This window comes from Condylura cristata, unplaced genomic scaffold, assembly GCF_000260355.1.
Source record: "Condylura cristata isolate star-nosed mole 26May11 unplaced genomic scaffold, ConCri1.0 scaffold00012, whole genome shotgun sequence".
Lineage (NCBI taxonomy): Eukaryota > Metazoa > Chordata > Mammalia > Eulipotyphla > Talpidae > Condylura > Condylura cristata.
This window is the reverse complement of record NW_004567113.1, coordinates 8084053-8097440: the sequence shown is the minus strand read 5'-3', so window position 1 is coordinate 8097440 and position 13388 is coordinate 8084053. Positions and strand designations below refer to the sequence as shown.

The window sequence follows — 13388 nt, the reverse complement described above, 5'->3', positions numbered from 1 at the left end:
GGTATGAGTTTGATCCGCAGCCCCGGAAGTGATCCACATGGCATGGCAGACCTCTCCTTTCTCGCCTGCTGCTCTCTTCAGCAGTGTAGTTCAGTCAGTCCACCTGTTCTGCAACCCACTCTGTCTCTGAGGAAACTTCTCACCCTCCCTGTACCTATGGTCTGTACCCCAGCTCTGTACACATGAATAAATAAATCTTAAAAAAGAAAAGAAAAGAAATGCATGTTACCCCTGTAACAAAGAGTTTGGATTTTTAAAGCACACAAAGTGGTAAAGATATTCCAGATTAATGACAACAAGTAGTGATAAAACTTATACCTGTAGGTGAAGTCTGTTATTTTACTAAACTAAGAAGAAAATCAATTGCTCATTAACAAAGACTAAAAGATTATGAGGGCAGAAGGTGTTTTTTTTTAAACAATTAGTGGATTTTCATTTTCAAAACAGATAAAAATATGTACATTCATCCTTTTGCAAGTACCACTCATTTATGAAAAGTATAGAAGGAACTTGTCCGATGTGGGTCATTTGTACAGATTGCCTTTTTTGCCAACCTTCAATTTGTATGCAGAACACTTAGTTGTAAGCTATAAGCAGTTGCTCAACTTTTATAAGTAAACGAATGTCTATGTTTAAAACATCAATCACGGAAACACTAGTTCTATAAATAGTTTCTGAGTCCAAAGTCCAGGGTAGGGCCAATGCAGACAACTGCCTGGTTTTTCTTGTTATATGTGAGCACACGTGTGTGCGTGCATGTGACTGGATGAAATGTATCTGGTTTTTCTTGTGAGAAACAGAGAAATGTTGTTTGCTGAACACGTGTGTCACCTGGAGATTTTGATAAAAAACTGAGCTTACCAATTTTACTGCCTACACAATGATTTAGAGTTTTAACTTAAAATGTTTAGACTAGAACTACCCTGTTTGTTTAAGAAATGGCTTGTAAATGAGTTAGAAGCACAAACTGAAATCCAAGATAGGAGAAAACAGTGGCAATTGCTCATATTTTGACCCAAATAAGGTTCACATATTGCAGAATAGCACAGAATAGAATAGTGAGGTATGTGACTTTTGAATGTGGAGAACTGAATTTATACACACTTCAGTCAATTTCTATCTGAGGGAACTTGAACAAGTAATTTCTTCTGGTTTTTCCTTGTACATAAAAACCGGGAAAATCACAGTGCAAATCTCATAGACTTGTTTATATGAGAAATACATTTAGCAAGATGCCACTGGCAGAGAAACCTAAAAAGTGAAGTGTAAGAGTTGGAGCGCATTAGTTATACAGATCATCTGGAGTCTATCCATCAGCTATTCCTTACGGTGACAATTAAGTGAATAAAGAGAAATGTATTCAAATTTTCTTAACTCCCAGAATCAAGATGGTAAAGAGCACTAAATGTTTCCTTTTAGTATCTAACTCCTCTTCTCCCCCACTAGCCATCAACAGAAACTCTGAAGATTTCTTAACTGCACATCTGCCCCTCTTAGTCACTTCTTTGTTACCCTCCTGTTTCTGGGCTGTTTCTAACAGAATAAAGTTGCAAATACATATGTCTATATTTTCATTTTCGATGACATTAAGGAAGCGTGGGGTGGAAAAGCTTTCTGCTAGTTTTCAAGTCGCTCTGACTGAAAAGAAAGGAACACAGGTGTGTGAACAGGTGGCAGAGGTGTGAGGAGGAACGGAAATTAAGCTGAAAGGCTCAGGTCTACAGGAAGGAAGAAAGAGGTGCAGGGGTGCTTGATTTGAACAGAACAGAGCTTGATTAGTGGGCTGCCAGGGGAATTCCCTGCAATCCTGACTGGGAAAAAGGCCACTCTACCTCTGTTGATCCATAGTTGCTGTCAAGCTTCCCTAGTCCAATACCCTGAAGTGTTTGAGAGTGCAGCTCCTGTTGTATTCAACTTTTGAATCCCACTTAGCCTAACGTACATTATCAAGTCCTGAGTACAAATATTTTAAATGATCCAAATACCCATCTTCTTTAAACCAGAACCTTCTTCCAATTTTTTTTCACAGGGTACACTTAACCTCCTCAGTAAATTCCTGTCACCTGTTTGAGGAATGCTTTCTTTGGCCTGCAAAGCAGAAGTCACTTGATAAACCCTCATCCAGTCTGTCCAGTTGATTAAATTTTGCCATTCCTCCCAGGCACTCAGACTCGCCAGGGGGAAGCTTTTTAAAAAAACTCATCATTACCATTTGAAACCTCAAAGTAATGACCAGGGACACAGAAGAATATTTTTTTTTTCATAAGAGAGCATGAACATTTCATTGTATCTAAATTTATGTTATTTAAAATCACTAAGAAAATCATGAGTTATCTCTGAAGAAATAATGCCTATCGTCGTTTATATATTATGGATAGACTTCAGTGACCAGATGTCTCATATTGAAAAGCCCTGGACTTCATTGTCCAAGGAGGTGGACTGTCAACGGAAAGCCAGAGTAGATGCAGCTCCGTGTCCTCTGTTGGCTTCCGCTGATTCTATTCTCAGCACTGTCTTCTCAGAGTGAGGCTGCTGAAACACCGACACTTTATGATTAATAATTAGATGTAAGGATGTTTTTAGAAGGAAAGTAGGAGGCTTGATGTGGGGGAGGTATGCAGTGAAGTGTGCATCAGAAGAAAAGTGGCAGCAGAAGTTGAGAAAGAATAATGATTTTAGACAGCTATTAAGTCAGTTTTCACTCCTGAAGAGGTCTGCTTGAGTTTTCCATCTTGCTGTCTCAAAAGGGCATTTGTCTCTGTTCACAACATGAATACATCAATCCTGACACAGACACCTCATTTTTAGCCATATTCACAGAGCAGTTTCACACCATCAAGTGGCTGGATTGTGCGGTGCTCTAACTTCAGACAAGGCTTGAAAACACAGTCAACTGTCATCCTTAGATGATTTTCTTAACTCCACAGACACAGGCCCAAACTAGATGTGAGTTGATTGTACTCTCAGAAGTCATTCTCAACTTTCAGGTCTACTAAATACAAATATCACTGCTTGAAAGATTGATTTTGTAGACCTTCAGGAGGCTATGCAAGTTTGGGGTACACTTAAAAAGCTTTCCATAAAACTAAGATACAGTGCATTCAAAAATACCTTGAATAATTTAGTATAAATCATAGTCATTGATTTTTAAGGTAAAGAATTTATTGTTTTACCTTAATATTTTCTGTCTGTTATACGTGATACAGTGGAAAGCAAGTATGCAAACAAAATCACCATTCTCTTACTGAAAGATCATATCAATCAATTTTATTAATTAACCTTTCACAGATCCTATATAGTTTGATGATCCAATTTTTAGACGCTTCCCCTAATTTAATGAGTTGACCCTATACAGTACAATGATCTCTCTATTTGTAGTCTTAGCAATTTTCATTACTTCATAGAATTATAATACTTAAAGAACATATAGTTTATACTTTGCAAACTCAATATTATGGATTTTAGGTATCTAACACAAGTATCTAAAACTATTAGATAGAGCTCTTGAGCACAAGTGACTTATATGAAGCCTCAATACCAAAGAGGTGAAAGGGAATAGTGGGGACGGTAGAGAAATAAAGAGGTAGCACATGATATTAGATAGCTCAGTGAAGAGTAGGGGTTGGTGTTGCTTTCTATGTTTTTAAAAAAATCTGATATTTGAATATTACTTGATTTAAAAAATACCTACAGGACAAGCCATAATCTTTAGAGTAGATGCCACAGATGAAAATTTTTAGTTTCTGATATGATCTCAAATGCAAGTACAACTCTCAAAAGCACAAACCTGAGGTCTGGACAGGTTAAGGGAAGTGTACCAGATCTCTCAGATGATAACTGCAAAGTGTTTCTCTGCTCTTAGAATCGATGTAAAGTAAGAAATCATCCTCCATGTGAAAGGAGATTACACAAACATTTTCACCCACTTAATCAGAGCTCAGCCCCTGATCCTGACATTGACAGATTTCTGCTCTCTGACTGCTTCAGAACATGTTCAACATGAAAACAAGACCAATTTCTATATCCATTTGTCATAAGCCATTTTTACTCATTCAAAGGTGTAGGGAAAATGTGCACCTATCTATTAACCTTAGCTCTGATTAAAATTCTGATAAATATTAACACTCTAATTCCATGTTACCTACATTTTTCAAAAAGACATAGCTAGTAGGCTTCAAAGAAAGGCATGCTCAGAGAACAATACAACAAAATATAACAGAAAAATTCATGCAATGTATAAAAGTTACAATCATGAGAATGATGAGAGGTTTACTGAAATAATTGAAACTTAACTCATGTTTTGAGGAGCTTGAGTAACTGATATAGGATGAGGAAATGAGGATTTCAAAATCATATAATGTCAATGGCAAACCAAAATTCAACAGAATGGAGCTCACAAATCAAATATGTTTTGTATTTTTGAATTTCAAGGTTTTTCAAAAAGTATATTATGGGTAGGCACATTCATATCAGGAAAAAGAAAAAAGTTTAAATCTCTATATTATATTCAACAGCTGTAATTCAAAATAAAAACTGGAGGTGATACAAGCAATCCTAACAATGCTTGCCATATTGTACTTACTAAGACAGACATATAGATATAGGCTATTATAATTCAGAAAAATTGTCCAGAAGAATTAAAAAAAAAATAAAGATGCTCTGATTACTCATAAAATACAACAAATGCTAGCACAACTCCCTCAAGCATTTCACTTACCCAAAGTTGTACATTATAAAGAAAGGGAAAAGACTTTTATAGATTCAGCATGGTTATTTAAATTTCAAGCTATTTAGAAATCAATATCCTTGAAAAGACAAACAAGACTCTATCCATATAAAACATCTTGATTATTCTTCCTAAACTAGATCTCCCAATCTTGCAGGGCCATTTGCAATTCATGCTTACAAAAAAGGGTTCTCTGCAATTCCTTTTTCTTCAGAAAATTAGGAGAAGCAAATGTGATTTTTTTTTAAGGCACTTGGGAGCTCTCTGTCCAGCTGTCAGTTACTGAATTAGCAACAAGCACTGACGTCCCTGGAGGTGCTGTGACTTTGTGGACTTTGACTCTCCATCCTCAACTTTTTTGCAGGGATTGCTTGGGTCTTGCAAGTGTCACAAACTGTGACTACTGACCAAGGGGATCTTTCTTGAATGGGATTAAGACCCAAGGACTGACATTTTAAAATTGAATCTAGAGTGTAATACCAAGAAAGCATCCTTTCGCTGATAGTACTGCTGACCCCCATGGTTTTTCTGCTACATTAGCCTCTTGGGACCAGATTGCTGCATTGTCATTTAGAAAAGCTCACTGCATTGCCTTTCAATTTTGTAGGAAAGGCTGCAGGGCAATTTGCTTTACCTTCCCTATAATATTCAGGACTGTCAGCCTTAGATATTTCTAGCCTTTCCCCTCTTTCTCTTAACCTTGAGTCTGGAGAACTAGAAAAAGTTGGTTTAAATTTTAGACCCGAGTACTAACAACGATTTAGGAGAAATAATTAATTTTTCTGGGACTCATCCATAACCTTTATTTCCTTACTAATATAGTAGTGGTGTGTGAACATGACTGTATGGTGTGTAAACCTGACTGTAGGAATTCCTTGGGGGAACATTCTAAAACAGTTTTATAAGCCCCATCGCAAGATTGGACCTCAGATATAATAGGTCACAGCATTTAACCTTCTAGTTAAGGGCAGTTCCTTTTCCTGGTAATCATAATTTGGGTTTCAAATTATACTGCTAGTTTCAAAATAACTTAATTACAAACATGAAAATTAAGAAAACTGTTGCTGTGTTGCCAACTCCTATAGTCCCAGCCTAACGGCTGTAATTTTTTTCTCATGGTATTCAAGGCAGTAATAAATCTAAATTTAGACTCTACATTGTTAGAATATATACATTTCCCCCAATGAAAGTCATTAGGTGTCTTTTGTGCTCAAACATGCCTCTCAATGTTTTGATTTTTCCATATTTGACTTTTCTGTAAGAAGGTTACATCATCACTAATAAACATTTTATGTGGCAAAGGAAGATGAAAGAGGAGTAGAAGACATCGTTGTAAAAAGGGTGACTTTCCATATTTGACTATACTCTAAATCAACAAGTTTAAGCACAATCTCTATTTTAACTTTTCTTCTGGTGAAAGGTATAGCTTTATTCAAGAGAGTATTACTGTTATAACTGTTTTATCCCACACAAAAGACAGCAAGAGCTGAAAAAAGCCCACCAAAAGTTTTCAGAAACACAAGTTTCAACACTTTCTTCTCTGATTTTATCACCTCAAAATAACTAATAGACTACAGCAAAAGGCTCTAATGTCAATTTCTTGAAATACATAAAAGCTTTTAAATAGTTAATTGAAACAATGGTGAAGTCATAGAGCGACTGAAAAGAAACTTAGCAAACTCTGCTCTTCCTTTGGGACTGGGACTAAGGTACAGTCTGGGTCACCCACAAAGAGCTGTCAGTGCCTAGTGAGTTTTGCACCCATGAACACTAAGAAACTGACTTACTGAAGAGAAAAAGGGATTTGTTTAATTTATGAAATCACTTGCTCATGCTTGCCCTTCTGTGTCAATGGTTGTGCTTGTACTCTGAGAAATAAAATAATTCTGTTGCACTGTAGAGTATCACATCATTTCAATAATTCAGCATCAAATTCAAATGAAATACGACAGTAAATTATTGCAAAAGAAATAAAAAATAGCAAGAAATGTCAGCTGTATGACATGATGGCCTATCCAGCTCTATCCAACTCTTAAAAACTAACTCAAGTTCCATCTCCTCCTTGAAGTCTTTCTAAAGTAATTAAGTCCAATTAATCATGTCTTGTCCTCTCCAACACAACCTTGCCTTTCAGAATATTACATCAAACTTCCTTACTCAGATCTCTGAGCTGACTCTTGGGCTTTGCAGGTGGAAGCATCTCTTCTTTGTAATATTTAAAGCAGTAGCTTTTAGACATTTTAGAAAAAGATGCTTAACTAGAGATTTAATAGCATAGTTAAGTGTGTACATACATATATATATTTAATTTCAAAGTTTCTGAATAACATTTGTTCACATTCACATTTACATTCCCATTCTGTTTTTCTCTATTTTGTTTTTCAAAAATACAAATGTGGACCTACTAAAGTGACTTCATGGAGAATGACTAGTTCTAGAAGGGTATGTGTTAATTATTATGAGATCACTGCCAATATTTTCTTACCTTAAAATAATATAAACATTTTATGTGTTCTTCCCTTTAGCCATAATCCTGATGGTTTTTGTTATTGTTCATTCACTTTTTCACATTATATTTGTGCCTTTTCGTGTCACCTAGGACAATTAGGTGCTGCAAATACAGTGTTTTGTGTCCTTTTACTCTAAGCATTGTCATTAAAAAAGATTTCTTTAGAACAATTTTTATAAAATTCAGTTCTCCATTCCCTGATTCTCTTTTACTTTGACAATATGCAAAGTAGGTAGTAGACATTTCATAGATGAAGAAATGAGTCACAGAGAAGTATGACTTTGTCAAGGACATGCCTCCCCTTTAATCGGGCCATTGTAAATTAAGCTAAATATAGTCTCTAAACATTTGAAGGATATAAATTTAGGTAATACAAACAAGAGAGAGCTTCCATGTGGCTGCATTCCCCTAATTTCCAATCAAATAGTTATTAACCAGACAAGTTAACAGCTCTCTTGAATTTCAAGCTGATAATGGGTCTGCTTTATTCTCCATCCCAATCTTTCCATCTCTTTCTAGGTGACCACCTGGGCCTCAACAAGTTTTGGTCCCTGTATTAGGACTGCTCTTCTCTTTCCTCTTTATGAGGTTTCAGGTCTGATCCTTCAGATCTTTGGGAAATCTTCCTGTTCTCTCTAGTCCATCAGCCTGGCTCCCAGGGCACACAGTACTTGCTCTTCAAAGCACTTAACTCCTTCCCTTCCAAGTTTTGCAGGCTGAGACTGTGTCTCCTTTCTCTTCTATTCCACAATCCAGGAACATGTGGAGTTCAAGATAAATAAATGCTGAATGCATGAATGCATGAATCAATAAGTTTACAGAAGGCAGAAACAGCTACCACTGAAAGAGCCTGGGACAGGAATTGTGTGTCCTGACTCTTTGAGGCCAATCATTAATGATTTTGTGATTTCAGGATCAATATTTTAGTGATTTCCCCACACACTACAAATTTCGTGACTGAAATTTATACAGTGAAGGTAGCTGTATCTAATATAGCCTTTTCTATATTGGATGCACAATCAATGAAATGTGGCAGACAAATAATTAAGTACAGTTACACAAAACACCCATGGGAAACACCCTTATCGGAAACTGCATTAACTTCCAGTTGATACAGTTCTGAATCTTTTCATTCAGTCCTCTATTTCTTTTATGAATTGTCTTTGTGATTTTGTCCTCTGCATTTTTATAAAAGTCTGGTTGGTGATTAGGTGAAGCCTCACTGCATCACAACATAGTCTCCATGGATCTCTACATGGTTCCTTTGCTCTGTTTCCGAAAATAAATCCCAAAGATATAATACCCAAACTTGCAATGGCAATCATTATTTTGTTGTTGTTGTTGTTTATGAATCAATACCATTTTCCCTCCCCTACCAGACACACACAAAAACTTGAAAAATGCACATTCTGATTTTACTTCAGAATTACATTCTCTGCTACAAAGTCCTGCCATTGGTGGACAGCAGCAAAGAAGATTCTTCTTTAAACTGTGGCTCATGTATCTTTATACCCCATAGTTGTTAACTCTGGGCAGGGCCAGTGGTGAGCACAATGAAAAAGAAAAAAAAAATAGTTTATAACTGGAAAATAAGCACATTTGAGAGAAGTAAACTAAAAACATTATCAAAGTAAAATATGCAGCAGCACCAACAGGAGCAAACAAAAGCCCACGCAAGAGATGTGTAAATATTTCATGAAGCTAAGCCTTAATCAACTCTCTCGCCAAATCTTGCTGGTGTTGTAAACACTTCAGTTTCTTTCAGTTCCACGATGACCCAGATTCTTTGCAAAAGCAAAATGAAAACATGGACCCATGGATCTTTAACACATGTGTTGTGAAAATCATTTAGATGAAAACATCTCCCTATACCTTAAAAAAATGTAGTTTCTTCTTGATGACTCTCAGCGCTCCGTTTTCTCTTTCCCTTGTCAAACACTTGCCTTTTCCTCACCTTCTTAGCAGCTTTCTGGACATTCACATCATTTTAACCTTGAACTGCCTACACTCCTGCAGAGATTTCTCCCAGTGCCCTTTAAACCTGATCCTGTAAACCAGGTCGCGATTTGTCGCGTTTCCACCATCCAAAAATTCACTTTCCAGCGTCCAGTATTCCTCATTCACTGTCCATTGTTGTGTCTGAAATTTTGTCTGCCTATTTTAGATTTGCCTGGATACCATGAAGGTCTGTTGTGTATATTGCTTGGCAGTGTTCAGGTCTTTTCTAAAGCCCATCTTCAAATAACCTTTTATAGCCTTTAGTTTCTACCCTGATTTATTGTGGTTCCAAAGTTCACCTAAAGATACTAAACAGATCTTTAGAATGATTTCCTTCACCAGCCTCTGTCACCCTTTTCTCTCTGCCTAGGGTAAGAAAAACCAAATATAGGTAAATGTGTGTCTGTGTCCACACACACACATAAACACACGTATAAGTGTAATGTCTTGACCTTAAAAGGAATAAGCTGAAAGAAAAGGAGAAAAATGCCGGTGTAGTGTACACACACACAGACACACACACACAATTTGGACAGAGTCCGGACTCAATTGAGTATAACATCCCCCACACCCCGTACCCAAGAACAAGAATAGCAGGCCTCTTCTCTCATTTACCTTCAAAGCCAGAGTCTAAGAAAGCAATGACCTTGCAGAGAAATTCATCACCTGTGAGCAAGACGCCCCTCCTGGAGTGCAGAATGGCATGGGATCAAGAGCAACAGGCAAAGGATCGCCACGCAAAATGTAGGACTGAATCCACCCCCAATCTGTACCCAATACACTGCAAAGCTCGGGTCCATCGCTGGGCGGAGGTGGCGCGGGGGGGCGTCTCCTTCAACCGCCAAGAATCGCCTACCTGCTCTCTCCAGGCTTCCCCCAGCGCGGCGGGGCCACAGCCTGCGCTGTGGCGGGGGCTTCCCGTCGCTCATCTCAAGCAGCGTCTCACGGGGCCACACCGATGGTGTGGGCTGACTAGTGAGCAGCAGTCTTCTCCAGACCCGATCTGCGAGCAGTGTGCTTGCAGGAACTGAAATTACTATGCAAAGAGCAGAGGCTGCGCGCAGAAGCCGGGCGGAGACCGCGGGGGCCGCCCTACCACCGGGCTGCAGCGGCTGCAGCCGCCTGGCACACAGCCAAATAGGAGGAGGCAGTTGGAGAGCCCCACTGTCTCCTCGGTCAGGTCCCGGGTGCGCCCATCTGTCCAGCCGAGGCAGCGCCGCCTGGGCTGAGCATCAGACCACCCGGTGGCAGCTTTGCGGGCCGTGGCCGAAGCAGCGGGACGCCGAGCTCCGCCCCCCACCGCACCCCAGCCGGCCCTCCGGGTCTCGGGGGAAGGGGATGCCGCCGCTGCCGCTGCGAGCCACCGGGGAAACAGGGCAGGGTTGGAAGGTTCCGCTGCAAGATGTGTGGCAGGAGGAAAGTTACAAGAGGTATTAGGGTAGAGGGCGAGGGCCAACAGCCACTCAGCAGGAATTCTGGCTCGCCCACAGGTCGTGGGGCTCTAGGACTGTGTCTAGACTTAGTGGACGGTTTCTAACAAAGCCACGTGCGGTAGGGGTCGAAAAGCAGGATCAGCCAATGTTTAACGTGTGTAGCAAACTGTACCGTGTCCTGTGTGGTTGGAGATGGTTTTACTGGCAGTTTCCTATCCCTTCCCTCCCTGCCTGCGTGAAAGGCCTTGGAAAATCGTCCCTGCTGAGATACTTCAGGATTACTGAATGGGCGAGTAGTAGAGTTAGCAACTATACTTGATGCAACATAACAAGGGAAATTTTTTTTTTCAATCGACTATTTACTGACCAAAATTCCGCAAAATGTCTTAAATGCAGATTCTTTAATTCTATTAACAACCCAGTGAGGTGAGAATTAGTCTCCATTTTATTGAGGAGAAAGCCAAGGTTTTAATAGTGTAGGCACTTTCCTTAAGTCCTAGAACAGAACCCGAGCTTCAAACCACTTGTCAATAAATCCTCTTGACTAGTACGCAAGACTCATACAGAAATCTTGTAAAAAATGCACATTCTGATACCATAGGACAGTGGGTGTGGGGTAAGTGCTTGAGGCTGCCTTTCTATCAAGCTCTCAGAGGACAGCCATGCACTTCGCCAAAAGAATGGAACATTTTAAATTATTAGGTCAGGGATTTTAAATAAGTTCTTTCATGTCTGCTCTAGGCTTAAGAAGGGTTCCACTTTTGAGCAAAGAACATTGCAATTGATTAGCCATGTTGAATTTGGCCATACCTAACTGAGGGAGGCAGCTTCTGAAGCAACATGCTAATTACAGAGGGGTTCTGGTGTAATTTTTAAAGCATCAACACACTTAGGACAGGTAGGATTTTGTTCTAGGTCTCATCCTCAATGAAAAAAAAAAAAAAAACTTCAAAGTTTTACACCTAACATTTGTCTAACACAAAGCAGTTTACAAAGTACGCACACATGTGAATAATATTATCTGACTTTGTAACACTTTAAAGCAGGTGTAATTTCAATTTATAGGAAATAAAACAGAGGTAGAGTGATTTTCCTGATGTTATATAATTAATGTGCCTGTGGTCTGAGTCAGACTGTGACAGATCTGTCCAAGCTGTTTTTACTATACCCATATATTTGTTTTCTACTTTGTTAATGTGACAAATGATCACAAATTTAATGAGACACAATTTATTATCTTATAGTTCTGGGGTGGGGTAGGGTGGGGTAGGTCAAAAGCCTAAAAAGAGGTTTACCGGGGCTAAAATCAAAGGATTTTGATTTTGGAGAATAGTGGAAGGATCTGCTCCTTCTTCAACTTGTCCAGTGAAGGTGCTTAAACAACTTGCCTCAAGATTCTTAATGTAGGTATTTTCAAGATGCCCCACTCTGACACACAGATTATTTTACGTTGAGCACATTGAAGGCTCTGAGTGCTAAGGAGACGTTTCTATCCTTCCCATAATCGAAGAAATTATCTTTGCTCTCTTTTACTATCCTAGAGAATGTAGTTTGGAGGTATCATCAGAGACAGTTTTATATGTAGACATGTCCTTTATATCTGAGAAGCACATTTTTTTTTATTTTTTAAAAATATAATAGTTTATTTTTACATCATTTTGTAAAATTTTTTTTTTCATCTCAACTGTAATCCCCTTGGGTTTCCCATCACCGAGGAAACACATTTTTTTTAAAGATGTTTTTCATTTATGCATACAGAACTGGGGTACAGAGGAACAGAGGGGTGAAAGGATTCATCAGGGACAGAGTGGAGAGCAGAAAAGGCGGATTAATGATGTACACTGAGGAGAAAAGCAATGGGTGAGACTAGAGAAGTCTGCTGCGAGGATTGCACTTCCACTGAAGGGTGCAGTGTTGTGCTCTAACCCGTTGTACCATCAGGTAGGGACAAGAAGCACATTTTTCTTTTAAGTTAAACATGAAATCATCTCCTCCTCATCATGTGAAGTCCCCTGCTCTCTCTTTGGATACTCAGACGTTTACCCATTCATTCCTTAGTTCAGAATTTAAACCTTGCCCTCCCTGACTGAACTTGGAATCTCCATAGTCATTGTAACTCTCCCTTGCATGAATTATTAAATTGATGGTTTCCCTCTACCAAGCACTCTGATATTGTTTTGATTACTTGACCAGACTGAGAAAGGAAGAAAGGGAGGTGGACTTTCCTTTACACCCTGACACTGGCTTCCAGAGGCAACCTGCATTTCTTGGCTTGTGATATCATTCAGACCTCCTCACTCTTCATTCTAAGACTCCTGAACCTCTCTTATAAAGACTCTTGTGAAAAGAGTAGGTCACTGGATCGGTAACTGAGGACATTTCCCTTCTCAAAATACTTGACTTAATTACTCCTACAAAAACCCTTTTTGCATGTAAGGAAACATAGTCAGAGGCCTAAGGAACTAGGAGGAGGATAATTTGGAGGGTCATTATGCTTAGCAAAACTTCACTTCATATTTATCATATAATTTCTATTATATTTTTACTCTTTCCTTTTTTTTGCTTAATTTCTCAGACTGACGAGGAGTTCGTTAAAATGGAAAAATTCACAAAGGTGTATTGGCAAGAAATACACCAACCTCGTGGGAAGGCTTTGAAGATGACATAGCATTACAGTCATGAAAAAAACATATGATGTTAGGTGATACTAGTCTGAATGTTA

General features: G+C 38.9%; 1 protein-coding gene across 1 annotated transcript in view; it reads right to left on the bottom strand.

The window, feature by feature from the left end:
- The window catches only part of FAM13A (family with sequence similarity 13, member A), a 438275-nt gene extending 428163 nt beyond the window's left edge, over positions 1-10112 (bottom strand). Inside the window, exon 1 of the mRNA XM_012724150.1 lies at positions 10090-10112. The gene's annotated coding sequence lies outside the window, so the exon portion shown is untranslated. The remainder of the gene's footprint in view (positions 1-10089) is intronic.
- Between the last annotated feature and the right edge of the window lie 3276 nt (positions 10113-13388).